Source organism: Mauremys reevesii, linkage group 16, assembly GCF_016161935.1.
Source record: "Mauremys reevesii isolate NIE-2019 linkage group 16, ASM1616193v1, whole genome shotgun sequence".
NCBI lineage: Eukaryota > Metazoa > Chordata > Testudines > Geoemydidae > Mauremys > Mauremys reevesii.
The window spans coordinates 19,162,981-19,184,034 of record NC_052638.1 but is presented as its reverse complement, the minus strand read 5'-3'; the positions used below and the strand labels follow the sequence as shown (position 1 = coordinate 19,184,034).

The 21,054-nt window shown below is 40.3% G+C and overlaps 1 long non-coding RNA gene across 5 annotated transcripts in view; it reads right to left on the bottom strand.

Annotated features, from left to right (window-relative positions):
- The window catches only part of LOC120384632, a 57,781-nt gene that overhangs the window by 26,241 nt on the left and 10,486 nt on the right, over positions 1-21,054 (bottom strand). Inside the window, exon 1 of one of the 5 annotated variants that reach the window (XR_005588989.1) lies at positions 1,660-1,767. The exons of the other annotated variants lie outside the window; for them this stretch is intronic. This is a non-coding gene — a long non-coding RNA (uncharacterized LOC120384632). Of the gene's footprint in view, positions 1-1,659; positions 1,768-21,054 lie in introns of those variants that run through there. 5 annotated transcript variants of the gene reach the window in all.

Sequence of the window (21,054 nt, the reverse complement as noted above, 5' to 3'; positions counted from 1 at the left end):
ACTTGTGCTGAATGCCTCTTGGAGCCCCCCAAATAATTGTCATCCGGATTGCAATGTCATGTTCCTGAAGCCAAAGCAATGGGATGGTTTGATCGTGGCTGTGCTGGAGAGGATCTTACAGGACATCCAAACTTCTTGAATTTTTTGCAAGTATTTCTTGGGCTGTGTAGCCCAAGCCCGCAGCCATGTCCATATCAAAAAGCATCCAAAGACCTTACCATTCTGGTTGCCCCTTCCGGATATATTTTTCTATCTTTCCATAGAGACAGCTGGCTGAGGAAAGCTCCTCCTCCCAAGCCCACCTCTCTTCGATGCCACCATGCCACTGCCCACTCCCTGGCATGCTGTCTTAGACATCGTACAAACTCCTATAGGCTGGCTGGCATAGTGACAACTGCTAAACAAACCCCAGCTAACCTCAACCTCAGGGTTTCACTAACCTCCCAGCTCCCTGCGCTGTTACTGCTCGCTCACCTAGTCTACGTCTGCATCTCCAAAAAGCCACCCCTAAAACCTCTGTGCTTTGATCTTGGGCCTAGTCATTACTTGTTTGGAGGTAGCTGACATATCAGTAAGTAGAACAATGGTCACATCTCTACTAAAAGAGCCTAGAAATAGATAAATACATCCAAAACTGCCAAAGGTAATACCTTTAGACATCTTACAAAGTAATTTCTGGGGGCATAAAAAACCCTCTGCTACTCATACTTAATGTGCTTCTTTTTTACCTTATTTACAATTGTCTGTTTAATCAAGTCCATCTGTAATATAAATGTGATCATCATTATGCTAATCTCTGCACTAGACATGCAAATAGATAAACATCTGCATGCCTAATGTAAGTTTTTGTCTATAATGTTGTGTGCCTATTTACTATTTGTATTTTATGACTTATGGATTTCTAAACCTTTAAATTTATATCAGTACTGTGACATATCTGCAAGCACAGACAGTTTTATGAGCACTAAAAAAGCTGCAACGCACAACCACTAAATACTAATGACATAAATGGTATCCACTAATGGTCTCTATTTTTATTACAATACAAAACTTCAATATATTGCAATTACCACTGCACTCAGACTGAACCAATACATACTGTACAATGCCAATTTGTATCCCTATTGCATTATTTGCTGTATATAGTTCAGCTCTTGATTGCAAATGTTGACTGAATGCTCAAGTCAGCAGTTATGGCTAAAATTCTATTTACAGACAGTCTCACAGTTAACTAATACCCTAAATTGTCACATATGCCAATGCATAGACATTTCCCAAGCTCCACAGTATTAATAGCATGTAAGTGTCACATGTCTTAATGCACCTGTCAAAAGCCCAGTAATTCTGCAAAAGTAAAACATGTCAAAAAGAAAAAGGAAATTATCTTCTTTTAGTTAAAAACTATTAAATGGGCATTTTGATTATAAAATATTGCTATGAGCCAGTGTTTGACAGTACAAGTCTGCAAGGAGGTTGACAATATGAGGCTGCTTTTTCTCTTGTAAATGAATTGTTTTTAATGTCAAATTCCAGAATTCTCATTCAAATGCATAACAAGGGCACTACCATTTATTTTAATTATCAAAAAATTGTTCTATTAGGACTTTGAGACATGATGGGATTTCCAGTGCTGCCAGCATGATCAGAAGCAGGAGGTACCTGGGAACTCTCTCTCACATATGGCTACAATAGGCTTTCCATCAGTCCCCTAGAGATAAACAGGTGTCCAGTCTGTGACTTTGACCAGTCAGAAAATTGCAGTGAAAGATGACTTTTCAGCGACTCTCCCAGAACTGTAGAATCCTACTTGGAACAACATTTTACTGGTGTTAGCATGGGGAAATAAAGACTGGAAGCAATGTTCTCTGCTACCCTGCAGCTTGGGCAGTCAGTTTCCCCCGTGCAAATCGGTGGTCATAAATGGCAGATAGATGGTTACCATTCTGATCTGATCATATTTAACATTCCCTTTGCATTGGTGCAAATGACTACAAGACAACAGACACTGACCCACTCTAAGGTTTTATCTGGTGATTACAGGGCCAGACTGGCAGATGACATCAGTGTAATTATTCCAGATTTATACTGGTGTAAAAATTGCAGTGTTTGGCTCCAGATCTGGGCATAATGCCTATTGCCAACCTAAAGCCAATCAGGAAACATGTTTCGTTTCTCACAAAAAATTTGGTGAAAACAAAAAAGTTTTCATTTTCATCAAAACATTTGTAGAGTTTTTGGGATTTCTATTCAATCTCCCCCTCCCCCAAAATTGAGAAAAACCTAAAATTTTCTCTCTGTCAAAAAGGCAATTTTCTCAAAAAAATTTCAACCAGCTCCAATGCAACTGTGTACTTACCTCGGTTCTATGATATAGGAGTCTGGGCAGATGGGGCCTGCTAGGGAGAAAAGGTTCATATGGACTCTTGGAACTTGCCTCTTAGAGGATTCTAATTAAATGACTTGATGGCACCCCATATTTGTTTGAAGTCACCTTGGTGTTGAACTGGGATTAGGACTTGGGCTGCTGCACTGAAACTGCTAGATCATTCATCTTTTAATTAACTTTGTAGTCCTAGGTAGCAAGACTGTACGGAACTGCCAAGAGTCACTTCACAAGCATCACAGACTAAGAATTTATTATTTGTAAGAATGTGCCCATAATGAAATGTTACCATTTCTGCCAGTAAATACAGCTTTTTCTTTCTTTTTGCAAACATGCCAATATTTCACAAAGAACAAAGCTGAATTTTCCTGACTTCGAACCACTACAAAGGTTTCATTTTTTTATGACAAAATTTGCATGTATGTGTTAAAAAGGTACGTTTACCTATGGGAAATGCATTTCACTTTCATGAAAACCAGTTAGGATTTGAGGTAAGCTCACAAAATGTATCACATTATTGCAAAATTATAGGAGGAAAAATTGTTCAGCCTTCAGTTTGAGAGTTTTCTTTCTTTCTTTCCACATCCTGGACTTGCCCCTGGACGGATGCCTTTGGGAATGTCCCTTTCTGTATATCTAGATGTTTGCTAATTGTGAAATCTCTTGCTCTGTTTCTTTTTCTTTAATGTCCCATATACTCTTTGCCTTTAAAATCTCTTTACTGTCAACTCTGTCAGCATACTCTAACTATTACCTTTTTAGCATGGAACTTTACTTTGTCTGAAAACACAGCTTTCAGTTGAACAGGTTTTTATTTGGGCTTATGTACATTTAATTTCATGTCTCTATGGAACTGAACACATTTAAACTGATCATTTAAAACATGCAGAATCCTAAATAATAATAAAGCAATTTTCTGAATTTAAAACATCATTTATAATCAAATATTTTGTTCTTTTCCCCACGTTTTTATAATAATATTTAGAATATTGCTTTTAATCATAATAATGGCCTTCCAACCTATTATATTTGGGATAAAACCTATCTGGCCTATTTTTATTACCCTCCCCATTAATGGTACTAACCTCTTTGCCGTTTTTTCCAATAAAATATTCAAATCAATGTTCACTCAGGTACAGTTTTAGGAAAACCAGACCTTCCAAGAGAACACAGCCAAGGGATTAAAATTGTGGATCATCCAAGTTTCTTGACACTATTTTTCCCCCATTACATCCACCTCGCTAAATGATCAGTTTTCACCAACAAAGTTGCTTAGTGCCAGCTATGTACATTACAGCTTCCCAACAGGGGCTATGGTGTTCCACACCTCTGAAAACCAGCCCCTGGCTGTCTCACATGCAGTGCCCAAAAATTGAGGCATCTGAAGTTATTGGAAAATTTTGGCCTTCTTCGAGTTCCCACAGTGAGTCACTGGCAGAATGAGGAATAGAAGCAAGGTCTTGTGTCCTAGCCACTGCCCCATAGAAAAGATACTATCTGAGTACTCTAGCCAAATGTTTTTGTCTTAAAAACATGAATCAAGTTTATTTGGAATAGACTGGCTTTTACAAATACATAAAGTAATTCCTCTTTATGCTGCCAGAGGTAAATCCTCTCCACTGCTACAGCCTGAGTGAATGGCCTTTGTGCAAGAGGCTTCTACAGCAATCTGAGGAGATGATCTTCCCTACAGGTTACCGAGTGGCAACAAAGCTGCTTCACTGCTGCCACTGCAGCTTCCAGGTTACAGTTACCTCTGTGACTGCTGTACTCCCATATGCACGAAGGTATGACCAGTGGAACCATATACTCATGGGTATAGGAAAGGAAAATGCCTTTTTAAATGTTTGTTCTGCTTATAACAATATGGGAAAAGATCTATAATGTGTTGCAATATCTTACAAAACTCGTGTTTTGTAATCCTGGAGATGAATAGCCCCAATCTTAAAAGAAACTGCAATGTGAATGCATATTTTATTCCAAGTTGTGTCTGTTCAGACTGTTCGTGAAATACTGATAAATGCTACAATGGCGATTCTTTTACTTCCCTTTCTGCTTTTATGTCATTGTCAATACCTGTCCTTCCCCTGGTGCTGTCAGCTGATGCCTGTCTCATAATTCTTTGAGTAACAGCATTAGACAAAAAAGAAATTAGGTTCAAATAAAACTGCCAGGTAGAATGTCGCATGATGAGATTATGATGCGAGTTGTGTTGTGCGGCAGGCACATATCTGCAGACTGGTATCACTAATTGACCAACAGTGAACTTACATATTTTTTTAATTATTCTAATGTGTTATTTAAGAACAGAGAAAGGATACTGCAGTGATTTTCCCCCTTATAGTAACACTAATGAAAATGGGTAGTAAGGAATGTATGTATTAAGCTATTTTGGGTTAGATTTGTAGAACTGTGCACACCAAAAAGTACTAAAGAATATGTAGCAACCATGAAGAATACGAGCATGTAGGTGCTATCCATAGAAATAAGAATGGGTAATTTTAAAAAATACATGCTATTGATGCTGATGGTTATAAGGATATTACTATAGCACAGATCAGAGGCCTATCTGAAATGATCCCGTGGGTGATCCCGTTTAGCTCCTTTTGACAAATTATTTGTATTATTTATATTACAGCAGCAATTAGACACCATTGTTCCTATCACAAAAACTACCACCATTACTAGCGTCAATTGGCCCCCTTGTTTGTGGGTCATCTCAGTAAAGAGGCCAAGGACTGAATGGGCATGGAGCATGCATTAAATTCTGTCCCTCTCATAGGTCGCCCCACCAATCAGCATTGAAGGAAGGCAGGTCATACCAGAGAAGCTCACACTGCTGCTGCCTATGTTGAACTTGCTTCTGGAGAGACTTCAGTCTCCAGGTCACTCAATCCAGCAGCAGAAATCATTGAAGCAATTAAGTTGGGAACATAGCATGGATAAGAGAGACAATGATAATTGCTCTGGTCATAAATAACAGAATGGATTCAAATAAACTTAGTAAAGCTTTAGATAATCATCCAGATATTTGGAATACTGTCTAGTCTGAACAGCCCAATCCAGTTTTGCTACATGGTTCTATGCTACAGTCCCCAACTTGCAATGCTGAAGCTTATGAGTTCCAGACCCACAAGAGTAATAAACATTTTATTTATTTCTGTATACCCAGGTACCATGGTGATAGGTGCTGTACAAGAATATCTTAGATGGATCAATATAACAGATGAACAGTTGGAAGTTCTCTCATCACTCCTTATGAAATCACTAGAAAGCTGAACTCGCGGGACAAAGGTGGTGAAGACAGATAATCGAGGCGAGTGAGAAGCTAAAGTCAATTAATCTTATAAGAGAAAACAGAACAATAGAATGGCTGGAGGGTAGTTGTATTCAGAGGAGAAGGAAGAAGTGGTGGAGTCAGTTGTCAAAGACGGCATGATAGCTGTGGTTCAGATGGTCAGAATGGAAGACAGCAGTCAAATACTGGGGCTGATACTTGCCCAGCAAAATCTCCTTCTGACTTCATTGAGTGTTTTGCGCATGTGAAAAATGCAGGACTGGCCCAATACTATAATGTTGAGGGAATGGTTTTAGGGACACATTAGTAAAATACCCCAAAAAATTATGACTGGTGGTGGTGGCTAATCATTTGTGTATAAGAACTGAGAAGGATGCAATACTCATGGTGAACTAAATAGCAAGTGGTGAGATATAAAAGTAGATGTAGAAATAATGACTAAGATGACAGCTGTAGTGATGGGAGGAGAGGAGCAGTGTGGATAGCAGAGGAGAATTGGAGTGTCTATCAGGAGATCTTCACAAAGATGATTTGTAAATATGTCTTGACATTTCTAGTCATTCAGGGACCCTATTCAACTACCATTCTTTGTATGTTTACCCAAAGTCTTAGAGGTTGTTAGTTTTTGTAACTACAAGTGTGAATTTGTTTTCCACCATTTCTGGAACATTTTCTTTGACCTTTATTCAAAAACACTTCCCCCAAGTGCTCTGCTTATGAATAATGAAGGATGTGTTTATGAAATATAGCCCTACTCTGATCCACTATAATTGATAATCTAGTCCATTTTTACATCATTCACCTTAAAGATGGTGTATGCTTTAAAGAGCACAACTATTCCAAAAAGGGTCAGACTAATATTAAATTGAGGTCTTTGGGTCTTTTTTGCCAATCCCTCAGATAGCTGTTAAAATGCTAACATTTTGTCTGAAGCATCCTTAAAAGGGTCTCAGCATTTTAAAAACTGTAATTGGCCAAAAGACTGTTTCTCTTGCAGTCTCACAAAGCTCAGAGGACATTACTTAGTGCACACAGAAGCATATCCAAACCTTTTGACTTGTTCCCAGAGTTTTGGCTCCAATGCTGCTATGAAATAGTAGTTGATTTAGAAGAGCATTCTGGGTATTGGCATGCAAATGAACATATTGAGCCTCCAACTTTACTTCAGAATTTCTAGACCCATTAGTTCTAAAACATTAGCTTTTAAACAGTACCAAGCTTTCCTCAGGCCCTGTGTGGGTTTGAAGCATGTAATCATCCTTAGGGTTGTTAGACGTCTGGGGCTATGCTAATTTACACCAGTTAAGAATCTGGTCCATTTACCTGGAATTACTTTGTGTTGAAACATAGCTGATACCCATACAGCTGTTCTACTAAATCAGACTGGCCCTTGTACACTCTGCATCCTTGTCACTGAAACTAAGTCCAGTTTAAATGTTTGATAGTTCTTAGGACATAGCTCAACGGCTTCCCCTAATTCTTCAGCTTTGTAGGCTTCATTTATAACAAGAAGCTGATTATCCCACTACATACTCTTGTTAAAACCACAACGCACGTATTGGAAGCAAAAGACTGCTTCAATAATAGAGCCTACCCTAATCGAGAGCACAACTGTAAAAAGGTGAGTGAAAGGTCATCAAATGTCACATTAACACGCAACAAAAAATGTTGATGGAAAATGGTGTAAAACTGAAGCAAAGATGAATTAGTCCAAACAAAAAAAAAAAAAAAAAAAGCAAAAAACACATGACTTAAATGGTTTAAATCAGGGTTGGTAAACAAACAAAAAAAGCGTGGAACCAAAAATCCGTAAATCAAAATTGGTGGTTCAGAAATTAGGCCTACTGGGGGACAAAATAATGAGAAGCTGGTCTGTTCCACCCATCATTCCCTTTAGAGGTTCTAAAAATAAAACGATACTCCACTACACCTGGGGGGGAAATGACAGGTCCTAATCTTGTTGGAGAGGGACTAAGATGACACCATCACCTCTACTAGCTCCAGCTGCATCCCAACCACCACCTGGGATGTTAAACTTTCTCTCCTCCCCCGTGTTCTTTTTCTTCTCTACCTTATTTCTTTTCTTTCCTATTACTCTTTTTCCTTCTGTCTAATAAAGTCTGGCTCAGCCAACCGAAACTGTATATTTTGCAACACTGCCGTAGGCCTGTGACAAAAAAAGAGGGACCTAAAAGCAATGCCCTAATCAATCTGCTGCTGGCACACGTTTGCCAGGTCTCAAAGTGGCTGATGAGACTGTGTGCTGGGTCTATGTTTTTCCAGCTGCGAGAGTCAACACCAGAGACAGAAGCTGCATTTTCTACCTTGGCGGTTCTTTTCTCTTGTGTTTGTCTTGTTTTGTTTTGTAGGAAACAGGACCAGATTAACAGCAGGGACAGCTCCAGCCCATCTCAACTAACTTTTTGTCTTGCCCCCCAAAAGGGACAATTATAGTCTTTAATACCATCTAAAAGACTCACCAAAGAAGGTGCTTTTTCCTCTAAAAACTCTCAATTTTAAAAAAAGGAATATTCCTAAACTGAAAGTGTTATTTGATACTTTATTTCAAATGTTTTAATTGATTTTCCTTCTTTTCTGAATCTTTAATAAAAGGCTAAAAGGATTTTTACAAGCTCTGTGTAAGCTCAAAAACACTTGTCTCTTTCACCAACAGACGTTGGTCCAATAAAAGATATTACCTAAAGCTTAGAGACACAAATTGGGTAGGTAAGAACAAAACAAACAAACAAAAAAACAGGAGTGCGAAATATCGAGACAAATTGCGTCCTGACCAAACATTGAGCGGGACGTGGGACGAACGCCTAAAAATCGGGACAGTCACGATTTTATCAGGACGTCTGGTCACCCTAACTACAGGGTTCTGTTTGGGGAGAATTGCAGATAAAGGCCTGAAAGGGGTGCCCATAGAAAGCCTTGAAGAGCAATCTCAGGTGTGGCTCACCCCTGAACAGTAACAGGCCTATGCAGGCCCAGGGTGGGAGAGGGTGCTTTGGCGCTAGAGTCTCTGGGCTTGTCTAAGGGTACAATACGCAGTGTCTCCCTAGTGAAGATGTGGTATATACAGGCAAAAGAAATTATTTTGTTATAGTTAAACCACCTCCCCAAACTATATGAGCAAAAGGACTCTATGCAAAGCTAGCCCAATGATATCCTATGTTACTTTGGGGTGTGATCCCCCCCCCACACCCCAACCAACATAGCTGTACTAGCAAAACTTTGTAGTGTAGGCCTGGCAGTAGGCAGATAGAGGTTGTAATGCCTCATTAATTCTCTGCTCCTGGTCTTTTATTTGGGTACAGATTTCCATATGTACATTTTGGAACAGGACAGAGTCCAAGGGTGAAATTCTAGCCCCATTGAAGTCAAGGAGAGTTCTGCCATTGAGTTCAATGGGGCCAGGATTTTTACCTCAAGATTTCTTGGGGGTGGACCATGATGTGATTTGCTTTTGTCTTGACAGATTTCTTATTTCTGCTTGGATGAGGAAGTGTTCTGACCAGGATTTTAGGGTGGGAAGGAGCACTTCTTGTGCTATTTATATCTACTTTCAGGCCACTTGTAGAGTGCAGAGTATGGCTCTGTAAGTGTGTGGGCATACAGTGGTTACCTGTGAGAAACCGAAGGTAGAAGGTTTGGACAGAAGGTTTGGGGCTATTGCATCAGAGAGGCAGGGCCGGCTCCAGGCACCAGTAAAGGAAGCAGGTGCCTGGGGTGGCCAATAGAAAGGGGCAGCAGTCCATCCATTGTTGGGACAGCAGGTCTGGGTTGGCGGCGGCAGCTCAATCGGTCCACTTCAGTCTTCAGCAGCGAGCCCTTCACTCCGTCTTCCTCTTCAGCAGCACTTTGGCGGCAGCCCAATCGGGGTTCTTTTTTTTATTTTCCTTTTTTTTGGCCACTTGGGGGAGGTGGGGGAAAGCTGGAGCCAGCCCTGCAGAGAGGTCAGTGGCATAGACAGTGATGTCTCTTGAAATGTTAGATCTTGTGAACCTCCTCACCCCACCAGAAACCATCTCTATCAGCATCTCTCCAAAGTCTTTGGAGACTGGAGGTTTACAGATTAGCAAGATGATTAGGTTAGTCCTGTCTGTCAAAGTGGCATTGCAGGGCTCCTCTTACCGATTTTTATGCCAAATATATTCCATACACCCATAAGGGATATATTTTACGGAGGAGAGAAATTCTGATTGAAGGTCTGCAAATGCAATCTGGGCTTTGTCAATATGGGTTCTTTCCTTCCCATGCACCATCAGCAGTTGTGTCATCTCACTCAAACAAGAGACTGGTCTAGACATGACTAACCAAAGTATATTACATCACACACCACACCACAGTGAGCAGTAGCTAATTTTAACTAGGCAAGAATCATTCTTATTATGTGCTGGTAGTTGCTGATAGGGTGAGGAAAGAGTTATGAATGAAACTGCATACATGCAGAATAGGCTCAGATTCCACAATAAAAAGTGTGGTACAAATGCCTAATTAGATTACATTGAGTTAAATTAAAATAGATTAGAAGGCATCTGCAAAACAAAGGAATGATAAACAGTAATTTCTTCAAAGAACTATGAGACTATACACTAAATCAGCAAGAGGCCAGCTAGATTAGAGATGGCACTGAACCACAGTGAAACTTTGTTATATTTTCTTTCGGATGAAGAGGTCTTTACTTGAGCCACAAGTTAAACCGCCCTAACTATCAACACCAGAGGGCCTAGTTAACTTGTGTAACCATCTTTAGCTAAGCAGCTATGCCATAAACAAAGTCTGAACACGCTCTCTCTCTCTCTCTCTCTCTCCCCCTCTCTCATGGCAATGGGTATCAGTGCCCCAATAAGAGGGTCTGAGTTTAGAATTTTATTACTCTTGGGATGCTCAGATAAAGCTTCAGTCCTACCAGTGCAACTCTAGCATGAGAATATATTAAACGCCGCTGTTCAGGAAGGAACACAATCTTTTCATTTTGCATCATACAAGCCAACTATTAAAGCTGAGCTTAATTTTATACATTTGCATTGTACATTTATTATGTCTTTGTGGGATATTGCAAATACAATTCCTATTAGTAAGTGCTAACATGCAAATACTGAGAATTGCTGAAAACACTAAATCAGACACATACAAGCATTAACGAGAGGCCTGTAAGTATGTCCATTCATAATCTTTGTCACCTTTTCTTTGCTAGCCAAATAATGAAGTTTATCTTGATACATATTTCCCCACTCTTTCTGTTAAATATTCTTCTGTAGAAACTGGAACACAAAGGAGAAAGTTTCACTGAGAAGGCTTTGTTAAAATTAAAGAGCTAATTTTTTGGAAGCTTAAAAGGATATTATTGATGCTGACCAGTGAAAGTCTACAATATTTAAGTACAGATAACTTTTTACTCCCTTTGTATATTATTCTAAGTTGCCTAACATTCCTGTGGCTCTCAATAGAAAAAATAAATCTGACAAAAAAGACATTCTTGTGTCACATGTGGAAAACAGAGATGGAGATAACTTCTTCCAGAAAAAGAAGAGAGACTAACCATCTCAAAGAAAGCATATTGTGGAAGCTGAGTTTTCCTGGTCAGTCACTGGAAGAACTTGGTGCTCGAGGTAAAAAGAGATCATTGGGAACAGGTAAAGGTTGGTGGTTCCCCTATGCATTAGCTGATTCTTGGATAATAGGAAAGAATCACAGATCCACTGTGTCCCTGTTTATTTTTTAATTGGAAAGAAAGGCTCCTTATTTCAAATATATTGGTAAAGCTGCAGAAATGCTAGTCTCAACCTTTGAGGAAATTGATTTGTTACACAACATACCAGTGTCTGCGCACACACCGAACATGACCTAAACAATCAGACCAGATAATGTCAGATCAAAAAGGAATTTATTCAATATTAACTGCAATGTCCATTTTCAAAGTTAAAACAGTGATGACAGTGCATGCCATTGGTGGCAGCAGGTTACACGCCCTCATTGTTCACCTTCAGACATACCAGTGGTGTAATATCTGGGACAGGAGGAAAAAAGGAACATGTCTTCCCCCCCCCGCCCCCAATCATGTTACTATAGCATTGATACCTCCCTCATCAGGTCTTCTGCAGTCTCACTACTGATCCCACACAAAGGGCTTCACCTGTGGAAGGCACTATCTTGTGAATGTGATCAGTGCTCCATGTTCATGGTGGCAGTACCTACTGGTGGTAGAAACATTTCCATTATGGTGGTGGAACCAGTCCAGAACTCCACACTGGTGGTAATCACTGGCGCTTCACTTGGGTAGCATCAGTGATTGACTGCTGGCAGAGAGTGCTCCACATTATTTACAGTAGTTATGCTTTGTGTTAGTCATAGACTCACAGAAACATAGGGCTAAAAATAGGGTGACCAGATGAGTGGGAGAAAATATCAGGACACATGGGGAGAGGGGGAGGGAGTCCACCGGCAGAGCAACAAAAAAAAAAAAAAGCCAAGTGCTGCCAGTGGAGCAAAATATCGGGACAAATTGCGTCCTGACCAAAGATTGGTCGGGATGTGGGACAAACACCTAAATATGGGACACGGTCCCATTTTATCAGGACATCTGGTCACCCTAACTAAAAAAGACCTTGAGAAGTCATCAAGTCCAACCCCCTGTGCTGAAGCAGGGCCAAGTAAACCTAGACCACCCATACTCCTGGGGGAATTCCACATCACTGCACATGTGCAGAATTCATGTTCCCCACAGATTTCGTTGCTTCCCCGCAGAAAAATTACTTCTGATGGGGAAGCAAAGGGAAACCCATAACACTGGTCATGTGCCCCTCCCTGGCAGTGCAAGCAGGTTGGTTCGGGTGCCCAGAGTAGCCAGGAGAGCTGTAAATCACCACTGGGCCAGGAGGGAGAGGGGGGTTGGGCAGTCATGCATGTGAGAGGGAGAGAGACACTGTCCCTCTTGCTCGCTATTGTGACATGCTTGGTGTGGAGAAGCAAGGCTTTGGATTGTTTTTGAGGTAGGCATGGGAGAGGGCAGAGCAGAGCAGAATGTAGCAGCCTACCTGCTTAGTGAATGTTCCCATTGACTTTGTGAATTCCCCTAGGAACATAAAAACAGGTATAAAAGTGTTAAGGCTCTTTTATATTGCCAGAGTGGTATGGCATTATACATGCTTATGGTGCTTTAGTGATTAGATCTGATTTAAATTTTGGACTGAAAAAAAAATTCTTATCAAAATGTGTTCTGTGAACTCTTTGGTACTTACCTTTCTGGAGATGGTCAACATCCAATATAAATTGTGAGTTTCATTCCTGAGCCCTCACTTGCTCTTCAGTTGCCTATGATGCATATAGCTGCATATATTTGTTGATTAATAACTAGAAATAAAGGGTCAAACCTAGCTACATTACTATTAGACAAAGGGGATTTGGAGATTTCCTCCAATGCTCCCCACTCCCATTTCTCCATCTATTTTATTGTAGTTAAATAAATTACCAAAATAATTGAAACTGGCATGATTATATTGCATTATTTTGACAAATAAAATGTGCAGAGTTTTAAGATATTGTGCGTAGAATTTTTAATTTTTTGGTACAGAATTCCCCCAAGAGTAAAAAGAACTTTCAGTGAAGGATATTCCACAGCTTCCTTTGGAAGCTCCTTCCAGAGCTTAACTACTCTTACAGGAGAAAAGGTTTTCTTACTATCTAACTTAAATCTCCTTTGTTACAGATTAAGCCCATTACTTCTGGTCCTACCTTCAGGGAACATGGAGAACAATAGATCACTGTCTTCTTTATAATAAACCTTAACATAGCTCAAGACTTGTCAGGTCTTCCCTCACCCTTCTTTTCTCAAGACAAAACATACACAGGTGTTTTTAAACCTTTGCTCATTAGGTCATGTTTTCTAAACCTATCATCATTTTTGTTGCTCCTTTGAACTCTCTCCAGTTTGTCCACATTTTTCCTCAAGGGTGGTGTCCAGAATTGCACACAGTACTCCAGCTGAGGCATCACCAGAACCAAGTAGAGTGAGACAATTACCTTCCACATCTTGTATATGACACTTCTGTTAATACATTCCAGAATGGTATTAGCCTTTTTTTGCAGCTGCATCTCATTTATTCCTATTCAGTTTGTGATCCACTATAACCTCCAGATCCTATTCAGCCTGACCACCATCTAGCCAGTTATTCCCTAGTTTGTAGCTGTGCATTTGATTTTTCCTTCCTAACTGAAGTACTTTGACTTTGCACTTGTGTTTATTGAATTTCATCTTGCTGAATTCAAACCAATTTGTCAAGGTCATTTTGAATTCTAAGCTGTGCTCCAAAGTACTCGCAACCCTTCCCAGCTTGATGTCATCTGCAGATTTTATAAGCATATTATCCACTCTGTAATCCAACTCAACGATACTGAATAGTAGTGGACCCAGGACTGACCCCTCTGGGGCGCCACTAGATTCCCTGTCAAACGGGGAGAGTATCATTCATAACTACTCGGATTACTGTATTTCAACCAATTGTACATCTACCTTACAGTAATTCAATGTAGGCCACATTTCCCTAGTTTGCTTTGAGAATGTCATGAAGGACTGTGTCAAAAGCCTTACTAGGAGAAGTAGTTCCTGATGTTGATAGTAGAGGGACTCCATGCTGACTGCTGCATTTGGCATTTCCTAGTTAGAGTTCCGTATTGGATAGCAGGTGGGTTTTCCTTTATTCGTCTGTCATGCCCAAATCCTCACTCAGGCAAACTCCTATAGACTAGTGAGTTCTGTCTGAATAAAGACTGAGTACTTCATGATCTGGGCTTTAGTGCTTTTAAAAGCTATGAAAGACAGTCTTTGTTTGCCAATACATTATTTGGCATAAGTATTGATTGGACTATATTTTTATGTTTTGTTGTTTTCTTTAAACATGGATTCTTATTACCCAAGAGGAGGACACTTGGGATTATTTTCTCTTTCCATTTACAAAAAAATAATTTTTTTTGCGCTTGACGCTTTTTTTAAAACCAGTTTTCATTGTGCACCTTTTGCATTCACTTTGAGCTGCTTTTAACAGATTCCATCATTTTTGAGTGCTTTTGGCTTTTCTTTTGCATCTTTATCAAGTTGCTTTTTCCAGAGCGGACTGTGCTTTTGGCCCTGGTTCTTCCCTTTTCTTTTGCAGTATTTTGAAGTATAAATTTGCGTTTCTTATACAGTCACACAGCTTTTGATTTTATTGTGTTTTGCATGACTCCTGATGTTGCCTTTTTATTGGGCCTTGAAAGATAATTCATCATAATATCAAAAGTATGTTATACTGTACAAAAATGAAGTTCTCTGTGATTGGAATTCACTCCCTCCCTCCCCCCCACTTTTTTTTTTTTGCTATGAATTGATACTCCCTAGGAATTTATTTCAAAATTTCTTTTTATCATCTTGCTGGACTGATGTTTCTTTTCAACAAAGGAGGACACTGTGCTACCAGCCAGAACAAGTGACATAACATGAAGAGGAAGAGAAAAAAAATACCAAGTCATGCTAAAAAGGAGAAGCAATGAAGCTGAAATAGAATAGGGAGAGAGGCTTAACCTGCACTAAGTTGCAAGAAAGAAGGGGATGAAATGGAGCTGTAATTGAAAGGACAGCAAGGAGTGGGCTATATGAGATAATTAAGTAGACCAAGAAAGACTGAATGAGAGAAACAAACAGAATTGAACTAGAAGAATTTAGAATATGTGCCTGGTCACTTTTTTAGCTTGGCCCATTATCCATACTCAATTTTCACCTCTTTATCTCTGCCTAGTTCTAGTCTCCATATAACCACTTTCCATTTTCAATTCAGCTTAGTTTATCCCTTTTCTTTTCCAGTTCTTCAGTTTAGTACAGCTGTTCTCCTTTTCTTCCCTGTCCATATTTATCTCTGCCCTATTTCAAGCCAAGCCTGTCATGAGAAGACTCATGGGAAGCAAATGTCCTATCCTGCACACTCCCAAGTTGGCACACCATTCGAGAACATGAGGCACATTTTAGAGAAGTGCATGCATGAAGTACATAAAGATAAGCCAACATTTGAAATTTCAGGCACCTGTGTTTGAAAGTGCTGGACATACTGTGCAATACTTGGATACAGTACCTCCACAAGGCAAAACGGCTGGAGCCATGTTGACAGGACTTCACCTAGCAGAAGCTGATTTTCAAGCCCCACCTCAAAGGGTTGAGAGGCTCTGCTCAGAAGCTAATACTGTCCCCTGAGGTGGTAATATCTCCCAAGTATACAGTATTGCCTCTAGAGTTGTGGGAAGGATAATGAACCTGCATTTCCTGCTGGTCCTTCCCCATTTGTGCATCTCCAGGCCCATTGAGAGCCGTCTCCAAGGAACAGAGGTTACAGCATCACAAAGGCAGCTGATTAATGCCCTCTCACTCTGCTTTCCGCACAGACAAGGCATAGAAGGCACAATCTGGCTTGTTTTAAGGAGTGTTTTTACACACACACACACACACACGTGTGAATTTGATTCATATGAATGTAAAAAATTAACACAACTGAAAGCTAGGCGTCCTGCCATATTCTAAATACAGCCATCAATGACTGGTGACTGTTTCAGATGATAACCCATATTCTGCCTGTCTCACTCACATGTGCAGTCTCATTGGCTTCCATGGGACCATTTATGTGAGTAAGGCAAGCAAGAGGTTTTCCTCAGTAGCTGACTCTTCAATCTTCTTCATGCTGCTGGGAAAACCCAACATCTACAGAGAGAACCGGCTGAGTCAGGGAAGTGCACTCTGCATTCACAAGGAGGGGACATTAGAATATCAAACAGAGCCTACAATGACGCACAATATACTGTGCAATCCCAGTTACTGGGAATTGGCATTCTAGCGCTCTTCAATTTGAGACAACAGAACAGGGGCGGGGGGGGAGGGGAGGGATAAAATCAGTGAAACAAAGTAGTTTGAACTGAAACAAACTGAAGGTCAGCTGCTTTGTATAACCATTCCCCTGCAAAAAATTGCTGAGAAGCTGTTAATTAGAGATTCATCTTTAAAAGATATGTCTTGAGAGTTCTCGCCACATTAGCCTTTTGGCATCCAAGCGATAAAAAGAATCCATTTCTGAAGGACCACTCCATAATTATAAAAAATAAAGCATTTCTGGTAGATAACTGATAAATATGCTATCAGTTGAATGAAGGTTGACATCCCAAACTATGACAAATTCATGACATGGTTGATATGTCAGTAATTGCCATCCTAACACTCAGGAGACCATAAAAAGGAGATGTGTTGAAATAGAAGAGGAATACATAATTTCAGCGTAAGTACTCCTCCTCCATTTCTTCAATGAACCATTGCAACAAGATTTGCCAACAAAACAATTTAATCTTTCAGTGTCTAAAGGAAGTTATCCTGTTCTTCTGTCAAAAAATAAAAACTTCCATTGGCCAAAGACAGATATTGGCTATAAATTATATATTTTATCTCCAGGAGCAGAAACAGAAGTATTTGGGAAGAAATAGTATAGATTTAGTAGAAAGAAAAAGACTCCCCATTTGAAGTGCACTGCTTTCTAGGCAAAAATATGATTTTCTAAATCCCCTGAAAGAAATATCTCCTAGCACGTTTAATATTGCTCAGCGGGAGCCATTTTATTTCCTTGTTTATTTAAAACTATGGGAGCTGAGGGAAGCTTTTTGGGCTGAACCATGAGCCAGGCTGCATATCCATGCAGGGGAGTGATTGACATAGCAGACTCCTTCCTCTCTACATGGGTTACCCACATGGGCACATGCTGATGGGCTCTCATCATGTCTCCCTCCTGCGGAGGTGAGAGAGGAGTGGGCTGGCAGCGGTAGGGAGTAGGTGGAGCCAAAGCTCCACCCTTTAGCAACCAGCAGGGAGGATGAAGTAAATTGTGCCATCAAAAAGGCTGACCCAATTTTCTTCCCCACTGGAGCAAAGGGGAAGCGAGTACTAGACTGCGACTCTCAGAGGATGTTTTTAATTCGACTAGGTCTTGGATTTTTGTTCCTCTGTCTTAATGAATAACAGCTACCATTCTGGTGAGCACTACTGAAAACGTATTTAAGTTAGCCCCAAATCCAGCAAAGCGCTTTCTTTACACATGCAAGTAACCTCACTGATGTCAATGGAATAGTCACATTTTTCACGTCAAGCACATGCTTAAATGCCTTGCTGAATTGGGACCATGTAGCCTGACCCCCGATGGGAGAGCTGCATACCCATAACCTCCTTTGACACCAATGGAATGAGCATGTGCTCAGTACTTCAGTGAACAGTAACAGTCCATTTCAACCAGAGAGCCCAATGATGGATACAAACTGGGCTCACCTGGAATAGGAACAAAACAAAAACTAGGCTGAATTGGGAAGAGAAGTGCTGAATGGATTGAACTCTGAAGTAGTGTGAGCAAATTGGAAAAGAGCATAGGAGGAAACTGGAGAAGAGTAGGAAGGGAATGTTTAAATTAAAGCTACAGATAATGGGGAGGAGAAAGTGAACCCCAAAGTTCCATAAAGCAAGAGAAGGAAAAATATCCCTAAAGTAATGACAACTATATATGGCCTTGTCTTGGATAGAAAAAGTGCAGTAATTTTTGTGTGTATGCAATTTATAATATGTAAATTGCTCATGTTGAAGATAGAATAAAAACTGTACATAGTATAAAAGTACCTCTATTTTTATACTAGAAAAAATAGTATAAAAGATGGTCTATTCTGGACAGAAAAGATGGTCTATTCTGGACAGGGGAAAATAAGAACATGGGCTAGCTTAGAAAGTGAAAAATAGTGAACTAGGGTAAACTGGAAAGTTACACTGTGTAGCTGTCTGGGAAACGTATAGGGCTCATCCTGGCACCAAGAGCCAAAGCTGCAGAGAGGACGGATGTGGAGAGACACTTCGGCATCTGAGGGATTCTACCTGCAATGCACATAAGCAACTATACTGGTAGCACTTGTGGAAAGTGCTGAGGAACAGGGCTTCTTTAGAGCTGCAGCATGCACTGCCACCCCTCAGTCCGCTCCCCCCCATCTTACTGTGTGCTACGTGCTATGGAATCAAGACCATAGCCTGCTACCTTTCAAGTGTTAGTACCACTGGTAGCAGGATACTCCCTTTGTCTTTGTGCTCAGGGAGTGATAAGCAGAGATCATGGCTTCCCCTGCACAAGTGATGAAGAGAGCTCCTGGCATCTTCCCCTGACATACCACATTCACATGGGGCTAGCCACAGCCTTGTCCATAATGCAACAGAAAGTAAACTAAAACTGCAAAGATAAAGGGTTGAATTAAAATAATTCTATGAGTCAGACAGGAGCTCGGTCAGGTGCAAGATGTACAAAAGCCTTTGTGCACTGGTATTCGTTAGACAGTGCTGTAGGTACAATGTGACAGAAACACAGTGTGGTGTGATGTGCTGTCGCCATTAAGATAGAATGTGAAGGATGCATTCAGAAAATACAGTCACACAACTTCAAATTAAGGGAATACATGTGAAGCCAGCCTGAGCAGAGAATCTTCTTCCTCTCTTTGGAATATGCTGACAATAATTGCACTAATCAAACCAGCTCCTACCTATTTTAATTTAGAAACACCATCCTTTGCAAGACAGAATTTCATTATGGAATAATAAACTAGTCCACTTCACCATCCACATCCCACCTTATCCCCAAGGTTATACTTGCAGCATCTTCCAGCTTACTTGGAATCCATTAAATAAAGCAAGCATTAAACATTCTTAAATGGTAAAAAAAAAAAAGTCATAAAATTATAATTCTGTGCTTGACCTACAGTTCTATAGTACTCATTTATCTTTCCAGCTGCTAGGCTGTAACCAATGGGCTTTAGCTGGCTGCATCACAACTGCTATTAGCATACAGAAGTCGTGTGTCAAAAGCCCATGTATTCGGTAGCTGACCTCGGGCAGTGATTTCCAACCTGTGGTCCACAGACCCCTGAGGGTCCACAGACCATGTGTAAGATTTCCAAAGGGGTCCGCACCACCATTCAACATTTTTAGGCCCAGGGAATCTGAGCATGTACATCTTACTCACATTTTAAAAATACTTGGAGCCTGATTTTCTTCTCTGTTCCACCAGTTTTACACTGGTGCCACTCTACTGAAATTAATATAGGTTTACTGTAAGTGCACTTCTGTAAACTTCCCCATGCACTAACACACAAAGGAAAAAATTTGAAACTCTTAACTTTAGTGGAAGTTAGTGTGCTGAGATCTGCCAACATTATTTTCATAAGCCTTTATTCTTCAAACTGCTAGCACTAACCTTTTGAAGAGGTACTTTTATACTATGTACAGTTTTTATTCTATCTTCAACATGAGCAATTTACATATTATAAATTGCATACACACAAAAATTACTGCACTTTTTCTATCCAAGACAAGGCCATATATAGTTGTCATTACTTTAGGGATATTTTTCCTTCTCTTGCTTTATGGAATACACGGTATCAGATATCTCTTGCACATGTTGAAATATAGATAGATTTATCAAAGTATTGAAAAAATGGGCAATGTTAGGGCTGTGGAACAGCTATCATAGCACATCCTCCACATACTTGTGTGCACCTCTGTGCATGTACACCATAAATGCAAAAATAAAAGTATACATGGTGCTAGCGGTGGGACACTTGTGGGTGTCTACTGGTCAGTAGACATCAGATGCTACATACAACTCTATACGCCCCAATATTGGGTGTGGCTTGTTTTTCATTTCCAGCAACAACATTGCTGCCTCTTCTGGAGCAAGAATAATTTCTGAAGCAACAGGAAAATTCTTAGAGTACTGATAAGAGCTTGAAATTCAGAAGAAGCAAGATGTCTTCCCATCTATCTTTCAGAGACAGAAGTGTCACAGCATACATTCACACTCCTCCTGCACAGGAAATCCCATCCACTAGTTCTCTAACCATTCCCAGTTCCAACACGTATATAGCTCAGATAAATTCCCACAAGATGCACAGGCAGTGTCGACAGGAGAGTGGCAGCAGTGAAGACACCATGGTGAGTAGGTCTAAGTACGTCGACTTCAGCTACATTATTCACTTAGCTGAATTTGCATAACTTAGATCGATTCCCCCCCAACCTCCCCAGTGTAAACCAGGCCATAGATGCACCATCTAGAGTAACACAGTAGTTTGGACCAGACAGAATAAATTGAATCTTGGGTAAATTGAAGCTGTGGGCTCCCGAACTGAAAGGCTCTTCTGGGGTACCCAGATATAGTCACACTGCCCCGATGGGACTAATGAATGAGCAGAGTCATAGTACAAAGATGCATTGGTGATGATGGAGAACTCCCAGTGATAGCTTCCCCCTCCATTCAGACTCACATCTCTGATTGATCTCTCTGCC